General features: G+C 37.9%; 1 protein-coding gene and 1 long non-coding RNA gene across 4 annotated transcripts in view; both read left to right on the top strand.

Moving 5' to 3' along the window:
* Positions 1–884: 884 nt before the first annotated feature.
* LOC136244115 (uncharacterized) lies at positions 885–1,639 on the top strand. Its single transcript, XR_010695052.1, has 3 exons — positions 885–941; positions 1,112–1,155; positions 1,212–1,639. It is a non-coding gene; the product is annotated as an uncharacterized lncRNA (long non-coding RNA).
* An 11,079-nt stretch (positions 1,640–12,718) lies between these two features.
* Positions 12,719–21,987, top strand: part of LOC136244096 (uncharacterized) — a 64,500-nt gene continuing 55,231 nt past the window's right edge. For 2 of the 3 annotated variants that reach the window (XM_066035627.1, XM_066035616.1), the window contains exons 1-2: positions 12,719–12,855; positions 12,946–13,122. The gene's annotated coding sequence lies outside the window, so the exon portion shown is untranslated. The remainder of the gene's footprint in view (positions 12,856–12,945; positions 13,123–21,987) is intronic. The other variant, XM_066035621.1, reaches the window with a different exon arrangement.

Raw genomic sequence — 21,987 nt, 5'->3', positions numbered from 1 at the left:
GATCACGCGACGCTCAGTTTATTGTAATCAGTGTGTTGTGGAAAGCAGGAGCTTATCAGTTGTTAAGGACGGTGTGGAGCCTGTGTGCGAAGCAGGAGTGTTAGCCCGCGGCTGTGGAAAAGAAAACGTTAGAGGATGGAGTCACTAGTAGGTAAATGTCTCAGTAAATGTTCTGTTTGGTGCATGCCGCATACCGTCTATAGCTATATACGTATAGCCCCTAGCTAGCTGCGATAAGTCACGCTCTAATCTATTGAAGCCAAGCCTACCTAGTACAGTTATCATACAATACGGGCAAATGCAGCAATTGGCCTTCTTCCACGCCATCCCATTGTAGATAGTTGGTTTGTACTTACATGAGTTGTTATCACTATTCCAACCTCCTTATTGTGTCAGTTTAGAAATTTGTGTATTTAATTTTTACCGGACGCTTTGCTGACTCCTGGTATTATGCTGGCTCCACCCAGTTGGCTGGTGGTTGTTGACACTTAACTGTTCACACCTTCTTGAAATAACTAGCTACACATCACAAAGTTTTGATCTGTCTAAGAGACTAGAGGTGTAGCTACACTCTAGATTGTAAGGACACTCCTATATCATTGTACAATTGGAAACATGGTAAATTAAGCACAGATTTACACAAATTGAATGACAGCTGTTGAATTCCAAGAAGGCTCTGTGCTCTTAGCTCAGTATGTTAGCAGAGAGGTTATAAATTATGTATTAAATACAGCAGCGTGGCAAGCAGGAACAAAAAGTGGTGACAACACCTCCAACTCTTCTTGATAGATTTCATAGCTAAGCAAAATTCGGTTTGACAAAAGCTCCACAATATTATATAAACTATATGTTATAATTATAATGTACATACCTTTTGTATCTATAGGGAAACTCAAAAGAGAATCCAATTGCCTTGTAAGAAACAGAATCTGACAGTAGCAGTGAGTCTAATGATGAGCTCACAATAGTTGATGGTTCACCAATGAAAGTGTTGTCTCAAACTAAATATAGGTTCGTCAGCATTAATTGTTTACTATTGTGTAGCATATAAGTACATACATACTAATGTGTGCATTCTGTATATGTGTTAAATGCTTTGATTTGCTTTCAGTGACATGGTAAGGATTTTTAATGAGGACTCCACTGGAATCAGCTGTGTGTACTGGCATTTACATTCATAAATGTATACTTACACTGCTGCTTGCATGCAGCACATGATACATGTACAGTGCGGAAGAAGTTGAAGTTTGATCAAAGCCATGGAGACAAGATGGTTCAACCAGTGTATGAATTCCCTCCAGAGAAGTATAGTGCTAACAGAATAATTACAATTCTACTAACAGCAATGCCAGAAGAAATTTGCAAGCTTAAACCTACAAACATTAACAAGAGCTCTACCTTTGTAGTGGATGTACGTTGTCTTAAGGATCAAGAAGACATCAAGAAAGATGAATTTGGCATATGGCAATATTCAGGGTCACACCCACAGTGTTTTCTTGTTACACAGAAAGACGATGGGTACATTGATATTCAAAAGTGTGAAGCTGGAGCAACAGCCATTCATGTAATGTATCTACGAAGATTACACTGTACCCATCCATCAAATTCAGAATTCAAGAGACTAGTTTGTTTTTTATCTGGTAGGTCACTACACCCCATACATGTTGATTTTTCATGTCTTAGGAATTCTTCCTCCTTACCTTTGAAGTAAATAATAGTTTACCCTTAAACTTCGCAGTCCAGAAAACTGGAGCTAACTTTAAAATGTGTGCCTTAAGCAAAAGGTTGTAACTTTGAAGTGTACCTCCTACAGCTGTGCAATTGAAGTCATTCTACTTGTACATGGGTGGCTCCAGGATTTTTGGTGACTGGTTTCTGATAGCTAGACTTTTGGTGAAGACCAAAACAAAACCGTGACTGGCTGCTGCTGGCCCTCCACTAACTATGTATTAATATCACTGATAAAGTGCATAAAAGTCCCTATTAATAGCTACATAGCTTGCTTATACTGTGACTGCTTTATTAGGGTAATTGACTACTCAATTAGAGTATCTCGATCTGAATGTGACTGGTTTGCAGAAACCTCAGAAACCCCCCTGGAGGCCCCTGTTGTAAGCGATGATACTGTAGCTCCTTTCAACTGGTGACAAACTCTGTTCACTTTGCCTTTGATTGTTCAGTATCAGGCCATGTATGATGCACGTGATTAAACCCATGATTGAAATTAAATCTCAACCCTCCATAACAAAGAAAGCTTCTGTAGTTGCAGTATTCATTTAAATAGCTAGTGAATAAAGGTATAACTCCACCTATGCATAATACCGTGGACTCCGGGTATTAGGCACACATGGTTATTAAGCGCGTATTGTCTGTTAAGCGCATATGGTAGACTTGTGCTAGACACCTGTTTGTTCAGCACATATGGTTGAAATCGCCTCTGCCACCTTGTACTACGTAGAATTGTTGTCAGATGAATCAGACATGCCACAGCACACTCGATGCCTCACCAGGCCCGTGTCTAGCAGATACTGCCGTCTGTAATAATGATAGTTGTAGCTGCTAACTGGCTTCTAAGGATTTCCATTTCCACGACTGAAGCAAACTATCAACTGGTGTTCAAATCGCTTGAAAACTATAGTGGGTACAACTAATTCCCTCCTAGCAGAAATTCCTTACCGTCATTTATAAGTGCATGCGCTTAACAAGCATAGTAAATTGCACAAATGATTCCTCCAAAAATTATATAAGTGCATGCGCCTAATAACCAGAGTCTACGGTATCGCTTATATACACGCATTTCCTTAAAATTTCTTGTGCTGATTTAAGGGTTAAAGACCAAAGCAAGTATCTGTATCCCATGTACCTGCTGACTTAAGATTATTAGCATTAACATCATTGCAGCCATTTCATTGTCGCCACCTTTGATTTTGCACCTCAGCTATTGAAAGCCACACTATTTCTAAACTAGGTGCATGCCCACAGCTTGCCAAAGGTCAGCTGTGGGTGTGCACCTGGTTTATTTCATAGAAGTGTGTGTGTACCTACCTACCTACCTACCAATAATTGTTTGTCTGTATGCACCCACACATGAGCATGACACTTGGTAAAAATAGTCAGGATGATATAAGAATTGAAAGCTAACTTAGGTCTGTATTAAACTTCCACACCCAGACTTTGCTCTGAGGTGGTTTCTTTATGGCAGTTTGAACTATGGGTGTGGCGACTCTTCTCAGACTTAGCGAATTACCTTCCCTTTTGAGTTTTATAGACATTTAGCAACTGAAAAACAAGAGTGCAGGCCTTCTAGACTACTAGGAATAGCTTGTACCTTCCAAGTTGAAGGGGAGTCTGACACTTGCATATGCGAACAAAAATGAAGAGCAGCTTTGATGTTTTGTAGAGAGAATAAATTTGTGTGTTGTAGTCAAACTGTAAAACAGTTTAGAAGATACTTCTGTGTGTAATATGTTGTTAAAAGCGGTTTGTTTAATAAGTGCTAAGCAGTGCATGCAATGCAATTGAAGAATTACAAAAATTTTATGAGTTACAAAATCCAAAAGTGCAATAAATTATGTGTTATTGTAAAACCAAAAGCCTAATGGCTAAAATAATAAAATAGTTGAAACGCTATATCAATGTTAACAAAAAAGGTAATACATAGTTGGTCAATTCATTCCAGATGAGTTAGTTATCTGCATGGGCGCCTGATTTTTGAGAAGTAGCGCAGCATCAACTTGTTTCACAGCTTGGCTGTTTTTGTGTGGATAGTGTTTCAGGAGCACATTAATATGTTTGAATATTATACTATATGTACACTAAAAACTGTTAATGGTCATAAAATGTCGGGAACTTGAATGTAGGAGAAGCGCCTCTGCAATAATCGAAAGCATGAGCAATTCCCATTATAACATCAGTCAATGCAGAAAACCACAAGGCATTTATGCAATGTTGCGGATTAACACCTCTGAATATCTTGACTGAAAAAAGTATGAAGCCGTAGCCTTAGCTTTTATTGAGTTACACTTGTCTAAAAGCATTAGGCAGGCATGCAGTTAGTTATTTAGCCAGTAGACTGAACAGAAAGGAACATTAAAGGTTTTGCAGCAGCCGATTTATAGTAATCTATTGGAAGCATTTTGGGTTGCATTGAATGCATTGTTGAGCTTGATTATACCCAATACTGCCAAGGCAGGGGTTAATCTAGGGGGAGGGGGGTTAGCTATCCCCCCCCCCCCCAGGTTTATACCTAAAGCTTTAAGAAATGGAAAGGTTTCAATGGCATCACAATAAAATTTCACCAAAATTGAGTATATTAACACCTAGATTTTCAAAAATTTCCTAGGAGAGCATGCCCCAAGACCCCCCTAGAATCCAAAGTGGCTTACATTGCCTCCCTCAAGCTTAATATTCTGGATTGAGCCCTGCAAGGTGCATTGTGAGGTTGGTTTCTGGTCAGTCATATTTTGTGAGAAGTGCAAGCGTCCATGATCTAATATACAGTACCACTGTACTGTGTGAATTACTGTCAAGCTTATAATTGCTCTAAACTCCATACCTGATGTGATTTTTATTCTTGTACATGTGTTTATTAAATTTTATTATATCTAATATTGTGTATATATTTTAAAATTTCAGATACTACAAATCGTCCCCATCACTTGTGCTTACTTGTATACCGCTTACCAGTTGGATTTATTCCAAAGCTTGCTTGCCATGGTAATTCATCTAAAGACAAGAAGCCATTTTTTGCTACTTGGCCCAGTACTGTAGACACCATCAAGACAGAGTGTTTGTAACAAGGGCCTAAATCAACAATTGAAGCTGCATGTGCTAAGGCTGGTGGGATTCTTCATGCTACTGCACCAGGTCAACTTCCTTGTAGTGAAAAACAGGTCTCTACTATTGCTGCAAAGGAAAGATCGAAGCAAAAAACTATAGGGAGCTCTGTTTAGTCGGATTACCTATTTGTGGTCATGCAGCGTGCACATGCTGAAGATCCTACTTCAAAGTTCATTCGAAGCATAAGAGCAACTGACCCAGCTATAGTGATAGCAGATGACATATAGGTTACAGATATGGTCAGATTTTGCACATCGAATATTGAATTTGGAATTCTTACAGTTGATCCGACATTCTTCTTGGGTGAGTTTGATGTGACACCATACAGGCACCTGTTGCTAGAAACAAGAAGAAATGGAAATTTCCCAGCATTCCTGGGGCCTGTTCTTATACATTACAGGAAAAATTTTGGTACATATGTATTTTTTGCTTTGACACTAATTGGCCTGTCACGCCAACTTCAAGGTGTTCAGGCATTTGGAACAGATGGAGAGCAAGCATTAATTGATGCTTTCTGTCATGAATTTGCATTTTCTCATCATTTAACTTGTTTTATACATGTTAAGTGCAACATCAAAGAAAAATGTTTTGAGTACAACATACCAGGAGATCTTTCTCAACAAATACAGGATGATGTAGTTGGAAAGAAAATTGGAGGCACTTACCTAGTTGATGCTTTCATAAAGTGATTATGATGAGAAATTTAATGCTATTGTTGAATCCTGGCAGAGCACCTCCTTACCCAGCTCAGCAAATATACAAAAAATTGTGGATTGGTTTCTAACTAATAAAAAAGCTGTTATACGTGACATCATGTCATCATCTGTTTGACAGGAATGTGGTCTAGGCTGTACTCCAGACCCATTCACTACCAACTCTAGTGAGAGTACCAATGCTGTACTCAAACGAAAAGTCAACTACGAAAAAAATGAATTACCAGATTTCATTGATAGAATTAAAGAAGTAATGGAAGAACAACAGAGGGAAGTGGAGCGAGCTATCATAGGAAGGGGCAAGTATAAATTAAGACCTCAGTATTCTTCACTTGAAATGCCAGAAGGGAGGTAGTTTGGAATGAGCATTCAACAGAGGCAGAAGCACATTTCAATGGTTAATAAAACTGAAGTAGTTGATTACATGCATGATGCATCTATTTCTCCTGTGAGAAGTACACTCGACTTGTCGCTTTCAGTTAGTTGTGAAGATGCAGCCAAACATGTGAGTTTTCCTTTGAAGTATTTAGAAGGAATTTGGGGAAAGGCTACTCAACTGTTGAACTTGGATGGTGCTATTGTTCCTGCTCCTGGCCAAAAACCAGAAGCTAGAATGGTGTTGAGCTACAGTGGAAAAATTCCGAAGGGAGGAGCTTTTTCTAGAAGCAGAAAAGCTTCTGTGACAAGAGTCCAGATGAACATTCATGGGGGATCAATTACTGAGTCCCAAAGCTTTGATCAGTCAACATCATACCACACTGCCCTTTCTCATCCAACACCAGTAAATGTCTCATGCAGTGTCCTTTACATGGACATCAATCATTATCTGGCCCTCCATTTCCCTACGGATACCCTCCTCCGTATTTGTATGGGCAATCTTCACATCTGTATCCACCATTGTTACCCTCTCAACCTATGTCGTCATTGCAGGCATCTACATTAACAGCACCATTTGTTCTAATGTTCATTACTGGCAACATAGCTGTATGTTTTGGATGCAAAAACAAGTATGTGAAGACTTTACAACCACCTGAAGACTTTTGTTTGAAGCATCAGGATTGGCGCCAATTTACTCAATCAAATGGAGAACCACAGTCGAAGTATGGCAATGTGTATTATCATTGCAAACCAGAATGTGTTTGGCTCCGTCATCCTAGTTTTAATTCTAATGACATTAAAATACCAGAAGACATCAAAGAAAAACTTGACGATGAACACAAGCAGTATTTGGCTTGTGTATTTGAGTTATACGTATGAGCTGATCTTTATTTCTGTAGACATGCTATTGGTTGTCATTATATTCTTTTTTTTAGTTGCCTCCCACTACTATGTTTGAACTTTTATTAGTTGTCATACTCATTTGTCATTTTAAACTACTGTTATTTTAATTTGTTGTTTCATGCTAAACATGACTACTTTAGGTACATAGTATTGCACTCAGCTTTTAAATTTTATAGTAGATGCAGGCGCTTAACAGTATCCATGTTAATGTTATCATGACAAGCAAATATGTTAAATTTCAGATGATGTGCATTGTGTAAATACTATAGGATTACATAATCTTGGAAACATCCCATAAACGGCAGCCCCAGTACTTACCAGTTGCCATGCTTATATGTATACGTGCTGTTAACATTACTATTGGGGGGAGGAGGGCACAGCTAAAGCATAAACCTGAGTGTAATAAAATCTACATGTGCAAATCAGTTGCTTGCTTGTGTTTCATATTTTTGTGGAATTTATGAAATATGCTAATTTTATACACCGACTTCAAAAATAGTCCAGTCCAGTGAATGGATACACCCTTATAAGGTGATGCCAGAAAGACTTTTGATTACTGTCTTCAAGGATATATGTAATGCACTTGTCAATTTCATGCCCCACCCCTCCACACCCCATGTGGGGATTTGACATTGCTTCTTGTCCCCACCCCTGGGGCAATTGACAGTTCTCCAATTCACTGACCGATTTTCGGTAGTTGCATTTCTAAACGATTAAATCGTACTCACTATAATTTTATTAGCTACAGGTGTATACCAGGTTAATTATTAGTCGCATGCATGAAATATGCGTTTATCCTTGAGGTGTCGTCAAATCCCCTACTAGGGGGTGGGGACATAGTGGGGATTTGACAGCCGATTTTGCCCCAGTAGTGGGGAATTTGACACCACGATTTGTCAAATCCCCTGTATTCCCCCACCACCCCGGGGGTGGGGCATGAAATTGACAAGTGCATAATGGTACAGTGTTCCAGAGGAAAGTTGTGTTGACAGAAAACAATACCTCCTACAGTTAGTGGTGGACTGTGGAGGGACTAGTGAAAGATGGTGACTTCTGGTAGATGCTATTGAATTAAATGAACAGTGACTATTAAATGTAATAGATGTTTGCTGGTGGTATATGTCATTGAGGAAACTGACCGAAAGGAAACTTCATCTTGACTGGAGAGAAGGAAGATTAAGTTGGGAGCAACAATCATTCGAAGAAATGGTCCAAGAGCTGTTAGATGGACACCAGCGACTCCCGCAGATCCATCGAGCTGCCCGTTTTTGTAGGGACTCTAGTAGTTGGATATCTCATGTGAACACATAATAATAATGGTGGAGTCTATTCTACGGAACGGAACGGAACGGAATGATGGACTAAACTGCGGAACGGAATGCTTTCTCAAATTGAAGCTCGCAGCTTACCATTGCTGTACAAGTTATCAGTGGCACTTCCAGCAGGTAATCAAACGTACCCAAAGAAACATAAAACGAATTTAAGGATAGATTGTGGGTTCTTGTTGGTTGTCATTAGTAACGAAGTACTAATTGTGGGAATAGCTGACTCAGTGTGTTCATCTTCGTATATATCAAGTAGGGAACTTAATGCACAGGGGCGGATCCAGAGTTTGGAAAGAGGGGGGGCACCTTTCTGAAAAACAGTTGAAGACCAAAAAAACTTGCTGAAAACCAGTTGAAGACCAAAAAAAAAGGGTCACAACAATAATAGCTAGTTATCCTTTACCAACAATAACACGTCTGTTATGTAAAACAAAATCCCATTTATAGCTTCATAGGTAAGCTACACTGCCTCATGAACATTGTGACTGCTTTATTAGAATAATTGACTGCTCTATTAGAGTATCTCGATCTTGTATGCAATTTCTTGAAGGGGGGGGGGGGGGGGGGGGGGGGCATTTGCCCCAAATGCCCCATCCTGGATCCGCCATTGATGCATGACTTGTTTTTACTAGTATGTGAGTTGTTTTTGCTTACTTTGATATTAGAATGTACAGTCTGGGGCTCAGCCTTTCTAATCCCCATGATCGGCATAAATCAGTATGTGTAGCTACATTACAAAGGAAACAAGTATGGTGACAAGCTGAATCAACTCAGTCTAAGCAGAATCTAAAGGAATTTTGTGCAGTGTGTGAGGAGCAAACATTCAGATACCTCAAGGAGGCTATATAGTGTGAACATCAATGATTCATTAAGGGTGCTCTGTACAGTTCGTACAAGGCTTCCCAAGACATAGTCTGTTTTGCACTAAAAGAAATATTATGGTCACTTAATTAGTCTGTGACATGTTGACACATTTTAGTACCCATAAATTAGGTATCCCATAGCAACAAGCGCACGCATCTTGCTATTCTACACCCTCTCACTTAAATTAGAACTACTCCATCATGTTTAATCCAATGGACATGAAATTTTCACACAAGCTACTTTAGTAATTTTTCCAAAGAAGAGTATTTGCCATTTTTAAATAGCAAGTTCAGATGATGAATAACATGGAAGTAAAGAAAAGGATTTCTGGGAGTGTCAACCCAAAAGATAAATATGTGATGAATAAGAAGCTAAAAGACAAAAATAAAAACGTACAATGGTTTGTGCTGTTTAGCATAGTGTACCATAAAAGTATCAAGACTCTTGTGTGTAAACTGTAGGACTAGTTCTAGTATAAAGGGAAAAACTGTAACTCATATTCTAAAGCAAATTTAGCAGTTGGGTTTGGACTAAACTGTGTACTAGTGTTAGCTTATATCCAGTAAAAAAGTACAGAACATTTGTTAAAACCATTTGTAAGTTATAGAAAAAATTAAATTTCATGGGAAGCCATATAAGCGGACTGGACTATTGCCAGATATCTCAGCCTGAATAGCTACTGAGTTGAATTCTGGATGGAGTCTATTTTACAGAATGGAATGCTTCCTGAATCAAAACTTGCAGCTTGGCTAACTGCTATCATTGCTGAAATTGCATTTTATCAGTGGAACCTCCAGGAAAATGGATATGATAATTATAAAATGTGACCGGGCCTGCGAAAATAGGGCATGTGGGCACATAAAAATTGCGTACTTTTTCAAAGTTCAACATATCATAACTTTGTATTCCATGACTCCGTAACCATGAACTTTTCAGCAGTTATTAAAGATTTAGTTGGCTTTACAACACAAGTTACAGAATGAAACTATTCTATCCCAATACTGAGATATGACATGTTATGTGATGGGGTGTAGTTTGTGCCCACATGCCCTATTTTCGCAGGCCCGGTCACAAATATTAATTCAAGTGATTGTTCTACTACCTGATAAATTAAGCAGGTCTCTTCAATTCATTTATTACATGACCAAGGCAAGTTTTGTTACTACAATACAGTAGCCGATTGGATGTCAGTTGTTTATGCTGATCTTGACAAGATAAATAGTATAGAAGACCACTCAATTTCTTCAGTTTCAGAGCATAATATCCACAGAGAAATTAACTAGAAAGTTACTGGTGACATGAAAAGGCTAGGTGATCATGACTTTATTCAGTCTAATAAACAGAATATATGGTTGATTGAGTGAGGTATCACTTTCAGAATGTTCAGACGACCATTGATGAGATGCATGGATTATTCAAATTTTAGTTGCGGTTGGAGACATTAAATATCCAAAAGCAAACTGACCATATAATATTAATTCACTTTATATTTTCTTGATTTTGAGCCTGTATACAAATAATTGAATTTTTCCTAGACAATAGAAATCCTAGAATAAGATGGGAGAGAAATTTATCTTTGTTTACCTATACTGTACAACCAAGAGTTCATAATATTTATATGGGGGAGAGTGTCTAACTCTCAGTATGGTCTGTACAAACACCCTGCATAAAATTCACCTTTCATCAAATCAACACCTTTACCAGGGATAAAAAACTGTTGATTCATGTTGACTAGTGTTGCTGAAGGTAAAGCCTTTGTTCTGAAATAAGGCCGAGCTGTTACTTTAAGCAGGGCATTTGGTGAATGCATTCAAGTTAGACACTCTCCACCTTATTATGAACTCTTGGTACAACTTCAAAGGAAAATGAAGAAAACATACAGATGAATCAATAAAATCACTACAATAAGGTGAATTACAGATTTAAATACTTAATATGAATTAGAGCCTTTAGATAATTATTGTTCCAAAGCAAAATTGTAGATGGAAAAAACAAAGACTGGTGAGATCTTGGTTAATTAATGACAGTGGTTGGAGATTAAAAGTGTGGTAACTTCTTGTTCTTGAATATGTTGCAAAGTGGAAGTACAAATCAAAATGGGATATCAATTTCATTATGAAAAATTTGTATACATAAATAATCTAGCATTACTGTATTCATTTGTCCTCCACTTAAATATGCTACAACAGTGTCGGTACATTGGTAGATCCAACACAGAGCAGCCTGCACTGTAATAAATACATGTGATCCCACTGTATTTTCATGGACCAGCTGGACTGGGAATCACTTGAAAATATACGAACAAATTTAACCTGTTTTGTTTGAAGTGAAACATGTGAAATGTTACACTTAAGAAATCCTAGGATTCTTAGGCAGTATATAATCAATGTGAGTGTTCCATTTCAGATCTGACTAGATATATTGAAATTACACACACACACACACATACATCTTGGTCCAAATCACATTTGCCTGGTGGCTATGGGCATGGTTTCACATGCATAGAAGGCTTATAATTGAGATTTGGCTGATCTTGGGAGTTTTGGCATTTAGAAGGCTAGCAGTCAGACACATCCTTGAATTGTGCAACAGATAAAATCAGCTCACTATTGAATATGGCATTAGTCCACTGCACTGCTGTTAATATACAAATACCTCCATGCATACACTTCAGTGATGTTTGCAGAATATATCCTCCTTGCGGTCTGCCAAAATGCTTGCTCCTCATACACTTCACAAAATTCTTCAAGTTTTAATTCAGCTGGCTCTTTCCTGTTACCAGTATCTTCCTGCTTGTTATTTGTACACTGACTTACGACTTGAAAGGCAGGCCCAGACTGTGTTCTAAAATCTAAATAAGAAAAACAGCTCACATAAAGTGCCCTTCTTGATATATCCGTAGATGAACCATGGATGAACATCACTAATACAGCTCATCCCACAATTAATACTTCGTTACTAATGACAACCAACAAGAACCCACAATCGATCCTTTAATTCTTTTTATCTTTTGTTTAATCACCCACTGGAGGTGCCACTGATAACTTATAAGGGCAGTTTCAGCAATGGTAAGTTGCAAGCTTCAATTTGAGAAAGCGTTCCATTCCTAGGTTTAGTCCATCATTCCGTTCCGTTCCCGGCGTTCCGTAGAATAGACCCCACCTATAACAATATTAATGGTAATAGTCTACATAGCTAGCTACACAATAAGAATTATATTGCACAAGCTGCTAACGTTGTAGCTAAGGTCACTTGGCGAACTTCTCTCCGTTGAATCAGAGCCTGCCATACACAGTAAATTTAAAACGAAGTTTAAAACTGATTGTGGTCAGTATGGCAGCTCTGGGATAGAAGTGTGAAAATTGGACGTTTCCAATCCCGGGTATGACTATACTATCTATGATAGTACTTAGCTAGTATATAATATCTATGGTTGTACGCGCTAAGAGACAGCCTAGGCATTCTATCCACTGCTGAATGGATTCCGTGAAAATATTTCATATAGCTAACTAGTCTCAGAATCCCAAACAAAATAATAGTAATTAGGCCGAGAGGTACAATTTGAAACCGAGTCCAGAATCCAGTGTCCACTGAGTCCAGCTTTTAGCACTACCCACGCAAGCCTACCATTTGATACGAGTCACGTGACTTCACGTCAACAACGAATAGCACCTCTAAAAATTCTTTTACCACATATGGAAGTGTGGGAGATGATTGCCGCAGTTCGTTTTGCTTGTCGGCTTGCTGTGGACTGACGCCTGGTAAATCCTGTAAGATACAAGCAAGGTTATTGTCAGCGTCTCGGTTAAGTGTACTCAGTGTGTGACGCATCGGTGAGTTTTGCGTCACGATGTTTTCATATTTATATCGTACGTAGTATAGCTATATGCCTGGCCATTTTTTCATGTATTTGCATTTACCAGGTAAATACTGGGTGGATAAATCAGAGGGCAGATTTTTTACAAGAACAGTGTCGGAGTCACTCGTAATTGATACTAGTGACAATAAGTGATGAAACTGCGTTAGTCGCCGGATTGCAAAGAAGGTAGCTAGCTTTGTCGTAATAGTGTCCAATAATAACGCGCGGAACACAAAAACAGGTATGCAATTATGCACCAATAGCTATAAAGTGTTTTTTATTTTATTTGTTCACACAGTAGGGTTGGGGCCAGTATTGACAAAAACATGAGACAAATGGGCCCCATAACTAATCTGTGATGGGTATTAAGAAAATAAGATATGTGACCCAGTCTGGGAAAACCGGTCATATCGCCTATTTAAAAGTATCGAGAAACGCCGGTTTGAAGTATTTAGTGTGTTGTAGCTCGCCTATGGTTGAAGCTGTGTACCAAATTTTCACTTTTTATACCAATTCCTTACCTTCCACAGCATCCACAGTGCAAGTAGCCAACAGCAACTAAGTTTCCCGCCACTTTAGATAGTTTTTAAACTGAGGTTGACTGTATCAGGCGAGCTGCAAAATGGGTGGGAGGCGGGGGGGCCTGGAAGGCTGGAAAGATAGTGTTCAAAAATTGAAAAGTAAGACGTAGGGATGAATTAGGCCAAGTTTTGGACCATTGAGGTCTCAAAATTGGCTTAAATGAAAGGAAATTTACAGCAGAGGTACTTATTTTCCACAACAGAGCTGTACAGCTGCATAAAATCATCCCCAGGCTGACCATAGCTCCATTAAGGCCCCACACCACACATACGGATCACCACTGAGCTTGGAAAAAGCAGCCAACAAAACCAGACCACTCAAGTCTAGCTGATTTTGATTGTGGAATTAGATAGTTTTTTTCATGCAGCTTTGTGTCCTGTGTGAAAAATCGACTCTGCTGACATGGGCGATAAGACCGGTTTTCTCAAACTGGGCGACATGTAGTGATGTACACATGGAGGTAATTTCGCTTTACAGTAATTAGTAATTGTGACCTGCTAAGTGAAAAACCTGTTTAATTCTGTTTTTCATTGAAGTAAAAAAACACATGCTACAATTAAAGCTAGCTAGCTAATTCTATGTACGTTTTAATTGTTGAACAGTATGTAGTGAAGAAAAGCACAAATTGAAATATCTACGTAATATCTAATGGGTTTGTCTCTTCATGGAGAGTAATAATATCTTTGTTTCATTTCTCTAGGATGAAGCAAATAATGAGTTATGTGTGTTTGTTTACATTGCAATAAAACATAACTTTATTATTGCTGTTTCTAAGCTTTCTTGTTTGATGGCATGACCCGGGTATATTTGTGACCCACTTAGCGAAAACTAGCCGTTTTCACAAAGTTCAATTTTGCCGTAAAACTGTATTGAAGTATACTGGGTAAAAATATACGTCCTACATGAAAATTTTATACATGCATTAATCATGTTCGTATGCAATGTAATTAAACTCAAATCAATAAAACCTATACACCACTGGATTTGCCTGTTTATGGAGAGTAAGAAAATTTTGTTTCGTGTTTGGACAGCAGAGCATATGTGGTTATGGGTGTTTATTTATGATGCCGTAAAAACAACAGTCACTGTTGTCATTTCTTAATTGTCAACAAGGAGGAGTACAGGGAAAGCACTATACTTTGATTGGTTTGCGCACAGATTGAGCCAAGTCCTATCTTCGTAGCTTGTTTAAATTGTGAGTTAGCTATAATCGATTATCTTAGTGCCTGTAATTTATTTCCCATATTGTTGCTGTACAAATCGAGTTTATCACTGTTCCAACTGTCAAGTGTTATAACTCCAAGATGATTCATTCATCATAAAAGGCTGAAACTTTGGCTGGCTGTCCACTCTTTTGTTACTAGATATTACAGAGATACAATAAAATGGAATTCAAGGAATGTACGAAAACGGCTGGTTTTTGCTCAGCCGGTCACATCTAGGCTACCTTGATGAATACTCCCAAATAGAATGACACAAGTACCAATTCCGTAGTCAGAGACTTATGATTAATTACTGTAAATGAGTGCCTGTAATTTTTTCCATATAGGCACTATACAAATCGATTGTTTTGCTCTTTTTGTAAATGTCTGTTGCTATAACTCTGAAAGCTCTTGCCTGAAACTTTAACAGCCTATTGGGTTTTTCCTCTAGACAACAAAAAATCCTTAAAATGAAGTTCAAGGAAAATGCAAACAAGTTGATTTTTCGCTCAGTGGATCACACAATTATTGTATTCCACAAATGCACAGAAAAGTAGGTAAACAGCTGGCCCACCAAGTGCATAAAGTGCCAGCTAATCGTAATGAACAGCCTACACAGGTACAGCACCTTATAATCTCCCTCATGGGGAGAGTGTTCATTAGGTGGTTTAATTTGCATTTCATGTTAATGGTAGTGTTGTTACTTAGCTGAATGCAATTCCACAGTATAAAAATTGGCTTTTTATTTGGCTATGGTTAGCACGAGTTACTGTTGGTATTGCAATTTTCTATCTCTTCTTCTCTACCAGCTACTGACATAATACAACCACAACTTGATAGCTATTAGTAACAACTTATGATCCAGAGTTAAACTTTGTATTCCATATGATTTATATTCACTATGAAGCTCTGAAGGTATAATTGTTGGCTATCGTTGTGTATACGTGATGATTATATGTGTACCTAATGTATTATTCATAGAAATCATATGTAAATGACATTTGGAGAAGTGGATATTCATCCAGCATGGCAAATTCGAAGCAAAATATTTCAAAACTAGAATATTGGATAATTTATTTCGCACAGGCATCTGCCAGTATGGTGTAATGTAGTTAGTAGAACTCAGTGAATACTCTAAAGACAGACGAATAGGGGGTGACCATTTGACTATGTGAATGTTTGAAAGCTACAAAACGTGACACCCTGTGTGAAGGGAGCACTATAGAACAAGTAGGTGTGATCATACGAGTCAGTGATGGATATCAGACAATTGAAACTATGCTACACAATGTATAGCTGTTCAAATACCACCTACAGTAATACATACATTATATGCCAGGTGATATGTTTTAAATGATCCTCTACTTCTTTTCAATGTTCAGGTGACTACAACTGTAGGTTATTAGTTGGTTGTAATGTTAGCTGTGGAGTAATTTATAGTTGAAATAATTTTTCAGAGCTTGTCAATCATTACCAACTAAATCCCTGTTATGAACGTACGTAGATGAACCAAGGTTAAATACTTCTCGTAACTCCCCATTCGCAAGCAGTGTACTGAAGCCACATTCAGCTATAGTTGTTGTGTTTCTATTTTATGTAATGTATATGTGAAACCCCATGCAATTGTTACATTATTACATTATTTAAAACCTCAATTTTAAATAATGTATTGTAACAAAAATTAATGTATAGGTTTTCCAACAAGTGATGATGCCATCATTCTTAGAATATCTGGAATGATTTTGTTGTAAGGATACTCTGATAGTAAAATTAGCAGAATCAATAGCAGGAGAGCATCTGCAGTTCACAAGTGCTGCTTTTAGTTAAATTATTATGTGAGAAGTACTTATGTGTGCATTCTACTTGTAATCCAATGGACTCAACAACCTCAATGTTGAACCTTTAGTCCCAATACAATGTCACTGTGGTTTATGTAATTAATGTGTATTTATCAGGTTAGGGAAATTCAGACTGTATATTTAGGATATCCTCATTGAGCACCCCATCGACTAATTGATTCCAATGATCCATAAATATTTCCATCTTTTTGAAAAGATGGATAGTACATATAATTACCATACGGTACAGTAACTTCTCAAATGTAATGTTGCACTTGCTCGCACTGCTCGATTGTGAGTGATTTAAAAACTTGCTAATTAAAGGGCGTGGCACCCATTTCCTTCCCGAGTTCATCATATTTAGTAGTACAAATGAGTGAGTTCATTGTGAATTGTTCAGGACATAGTACGCGTTATCTTAGCTAAGTCAATCCTTATGCCACAGACAAGTAGTGATTTTCCTTAATGTCCTTATTAACTACTAGGCTGATTCATTGTCCTGCTATTTGAAAGCTCCGGTTTATATTGATAAGACAGTTGGTACGAACAGTAGTTACTACTACAAAATAAAATAAAGGATTGGCTTGTGTTTGTTTATTTCTTTTTGGTTTGTGCTATGAGCTCCTTTTGATGGTCCATTTTATATAAAGATTAATACATATAATTGATGGTTAAGAAGTACACAGCAGATGCTTAAAGGGGTAGTGCACCAAGCCATACAAGTGCTGACACCATACAAGTGCGACAAGCATTTGACGTTGATTTATGTAATTATTGAGCAATTGTGGTTGGGAAATCTATAGTCTATACAACAATTTTCACTTCTATACAGCCTGCTACAATGCCTGAATCATTTTGTTGTGGAATTACATGTCTAAACAGGTTATTTAAGCCAAGTAGAAGATTGTAAACAGTGTGAATGCTCGAAGGTAATGCAAGGCAAGGAGTGCTTGAAATTGTAGCCACAAGAGCAGCAGCACTAGCCCATTGTAGACTGTTTGTTAACTCAACAGGCTTGTTTACTACAAGTTCTTGTCAGTGCTACAATCACGACAACATTACAAGTTTGTACCAGCTGCTAGAGCCTGGCTGAAGTGGCTGTTTGCAATTCACATGGGGTGAAGCTTTACAGAGCAGTTCTTTTCACTACCAATAAATGACGCAAACTGCAGGGAGATACCTTATGAGTAAAACAGTACAAATTTATACCATTACTATCACTTTGTTTACAATTATCCCGTTGGAATATCACTACAAGTTTTAGCATTTTGTAGTGTAATGTAATAAAACACAACAGTTATCACGTCTTGAACATATTTTATGGATGCAAAATTGGCAATTGTATGGCTTGGCATGCTGTTCCTTTAATTAAAACCACAAAGAGGTTTTAATTACCTCATTTAGCATCACAACAGACCATTGTATTAGTAGGAGAGAAAGCACAGTGTTAGGAGTTTTGACATGCATACCACGCAGCAGCTGTAAAATAATCAAGTTATACCTTTGTATTGTGATCAGAATTGTGAAAATGTACAAACAAAGTTTGACCCATTTTTGGACTTTTAAACTTCATCATTAAACTGTATAGTTGAAATGTTTAGTACGGTTCTCTCCTAAAATGAATGGCACCTTCCAAAATATTAACTTTAAAGACCATCATAAAAATATCATACACATCTTTGCAGTTAGTGCATCTATCATCAAATCCAGCATTGACAATAAGGAAGTGGCTACTGAACTGAAAGGTTTTTATTTTTGCTTCTAGCAATTGTCCCGAGCATTCAACTTTAGGGGACGCGAAAAGTAGTATTAGCTTAGGGTCGGGTTCAGCTTTGGTTTCGTATTCACCTTTAGGTTACGCTCTCTTACTATGTATTGAGACTACAACCTGGGTAACATTTATAAGATAGAAAAGTAGGGGAGGTGGGGAGCTAGCAGCAGTAGCACAGTGGTTAGCACGCTTGCGTAAAGCTCCAGCAGTTCAGGGTTCGAGTTTTGTGGTTTTTATTTTTTTCTTTAGTGACCCTTTTTTGTCTAAGTTTTACTGTCGGTTCAGTATCCACTACCTAACAAAAAGAGAACATTTACAGAAGGCAGAATATTGAATTTAGTAAAAATTCTAAAATCTAATTTTTGTTCTACCAGCCTGCCTGACTACAACCTGCCAGTTTGACCACATTAATTAGGCTGGAGGCTAAACCAATCATCACATGGCTGCCATTTCATGCCACGATGACAATCTTATGTGTGGCATAGCCTGATATGTTGGTGTCTGCCTACTGCACTTTGCCTTTCCTTTTAATCCCATAGTCATCTTCATGCAAGAAAACCATATTGAGGTGTTACTTTTATTGCTAGAATCCTACTTCATTTTTAAATTAATAATTTTGTTTGTAAACTACTTTTAAAGCTATTACACAGTTATAGTGTAGGGAGTTATCACACTATGTGATTTTTTTTTTTTTACGTGCAACTGCATGTATCTACTCCCTCTTTCATTAGCTTAAGAGATTCAAACAGATTTGTGGCATCAAAATATGCTCCTCTAAGGGAATTATTGGTAGTGAAACAAGAAATAAAATTCTGTTTTTGAGATAAATGCCATTGAAATACAATGGGTAAAAAATGCATGCTACATAATTAATTTTATGTATGTACATTTTAATCGCTTCAATAAATAGTGAAGGAAGACCCAAATTGAAATGTCTAATCTACCAATGGATTTGTCTCTTCATGTAGAGTAAGAATGTCTTATTTGGTTACTGCACCATGAAGCAAGCACAAATTACTTGTGTTTGCTAATGTTGTGATAAAACATAACTTAATTATTACCATTTCTAAGCGTGAACAGACTTCTTGTTTAATAGCACAAATGTATTTAGGCCTAAAACTATACCTTGATGGATGCCTGAGTTCATGGTGAATAGAATGACACAAGTTCCAATGCCATAGTTTGTTACACTCGAGACTTACGTATGATTAATTAAACAAGGGCCTGTATTTTTTTCCATATATGCACTGTACAAATTGATTGTTTTGCTCTTCTTGTTGTCTATTGCTATAACTCCAATAGCTCTTACCAGATAAGGCTGAAACTTCAACAGCTTAATATTGGTGTTTCCCTCTAGGCATCAAACAAAGTCATAAAATGAAGTCACTTATGATAGTTGGTGAACACAGCTATGTGGCTGCTTTGGCATGTTACCATTACGTAGTTCAACGCCAAAGTAAAGTGGATTTTTCCTCATAGCTATGTTGTTGTACATAATAGCTGCCTGTTCATTGCCCAAGTATGGTATGGATTTCCCACATAGCTACGTAACTATGTTGTAATAGCTACCATCATAATTTTCTTGTTTCACAACTTTTATCGCTGGAACCCTACTTTGTTTTTATTTTCATTAACCAGTTGTATTTAATTGCCTGAAAGCTCCAATGAGTGAAGCTAAAGAGTTAGGCTATTTTTTATATAAAGCAAAACTCAAGCACAAGGAACGAACTGTTATAACATTTGTTTGCTGTCATGTAAAATAAGGGTACCTTTTTACATGTCTGGTCACATGTCAAACATGTGACAAGAAGTCAGTAATATTAATTACTATACATTACTACAGGTGTAGATACAGATGTGACCCAGTATGAGAAAACCGGTCTTATCACCCATGTCAGCAGATTCGATTTTTCACCCAAGACACAAAGCTACATGAATAAACTATCTAATTCCACAATCAAAATCAGCTAGACTTGAGCTAGACTTGAGTGGTCCTGTGAATTTCCTTTCATTTTAGCCAGTTTTGAGACCTCAATGGCCCAAAACTTGGCCTAATTCATCCCTTGGCCTTCCCTTTCACCATCTTTCCCGCCTTCCAGGCCCCCGCCTCCCACCCAACTTGCAGCTCGCCTGATACAGTCAACCTCGGTTTTAAAACTATCTAAAATGGCGGGAAACTTAGTTGTTGGCTACTTGCACAGTGGATGCTCTGGAAGGTAAGGAATTGGTGTAAAACGTGTAAAAATTTGGTACACCTAGCTTCGACCATTGGCGAGCTACAACACGCTAAATACTTAAAACCGGCGTTTCTCAATACTTTTAAATAGGCGATAAGCCCGGTTTTCCCAGACTGGGTCACAGATTATGTGTCTTCTGCATTTTCATTGTCATACATATGACTGTAAATGTGCTACAATTGTACATATGTATTTGTTTAGTAAACATCACTTGTGTGGATCATAGTGGGATTTCACTTGTCTATATTGTACCGTGCCTGAACAATTCTGCATACATACTATCTATGTAGCTATATATGAGACTGTCTCAGCATACTTAGTTTGCGCAAGTATATACTTTTGTAATTGAAAAAAAAAATTGAAATGCTACAAGGAAAAGCTATGGAAAGTTTAATTAAGCCATTGCTCAGAAGAGCAAGTCTGAAATAATTAAATCTATTTGCCATTTTATTTATCTGCTCATAGAAGAGTTTGAATATTCCAGTAGCCTCAAGAGTATACACATTTGTTGCATGTGATAGATTTAAACAAGATCATCGTCATTTCTTCCTTTAAATGGCTTCATGCTTACGTGCATGGGGGATACAATTTATCTTGTTAGATTTGCTAATTCGGCTTGGTAAACAATTTAGGTCAAATCTGTACTCTGTAGACCAATGTAAACCAAAGTTATGGTTGTGAATATAAGTGCAGTATAGTCACTGCATATACCAGTTGATTTCTTTGCAGTTCCTGACTGTCTAGTAGGGATTTGCAATACATATCAATACGGCAATAAATTGATACAGCAAACAAGTATCATGATACGATACTATACTTAAAATATCGATATATCGAAGTTTTTAAGTTCCCACGTCGTCAAACAAACCCTTTGGTTGCTCACGTGATCCAATCCGGGTCAGACCCGGATAATTTGTAAACCGGGTCGGACCTGGATGACCCGGAGAAAATGTGACCCGGTTGACCCAGATGACCCGACCCAGATGACCCGACCTGGTTTCAACGCTGACCCACACGACGAGTCGTCAATAAATTTGGGGCGCGCGCTATTCTCAGAGGGGTTTCATCTGAAACCATTGCAACCCCCCTGTATCCGCCACTGATTTAGAAGAATATTTTAGCCATAATAGGCATTATCAGCAGCGCTAATACATGCACATTTGTATGGCTTCTCGTAATGTTGCATTTCTAAGCACAGGTAAATAGAGAGGCTTCTATTTGAGTATCCAGATCACTGTTACAGTAATAGAGCAATCACCAACTGTTTCTACTAGTAAACGTTATCGTGTAGCTCTTTCGTGAGCCACTCCCACTTATCGCGTTACAAACATACGCTCAGCCATGCCCATTTATTAGTAAGTGCAGTCTGTAGCACGAAACTGTGTCCGTCGCTGTCTGCAAGCATACGTGGAGCCACGCTCACTAATCAATTATTGTAAGAGTTGTCTATAGTCAAGTCTTGCAGCAGGATAAGTA

This window comes from Dysidea avara, chromosome 2 (assembly GCF_963678975.1).
Source record: "Dysidea avara chromosome 2, odDysAvar1.4, whole genome shotgun sequence".
Taxonomy (NCBI): domain Eukaryota; kingdom Metazoa; phylum Porifera; class Demospongiae; order Dictyoceratida; family Dysideidae; genus Dysidea; species Dysidea avara.
Note: the sequence above shows the minus strand (reverse complement) of the source record. Positions and strands in the feature narration are given on the sequence as shown.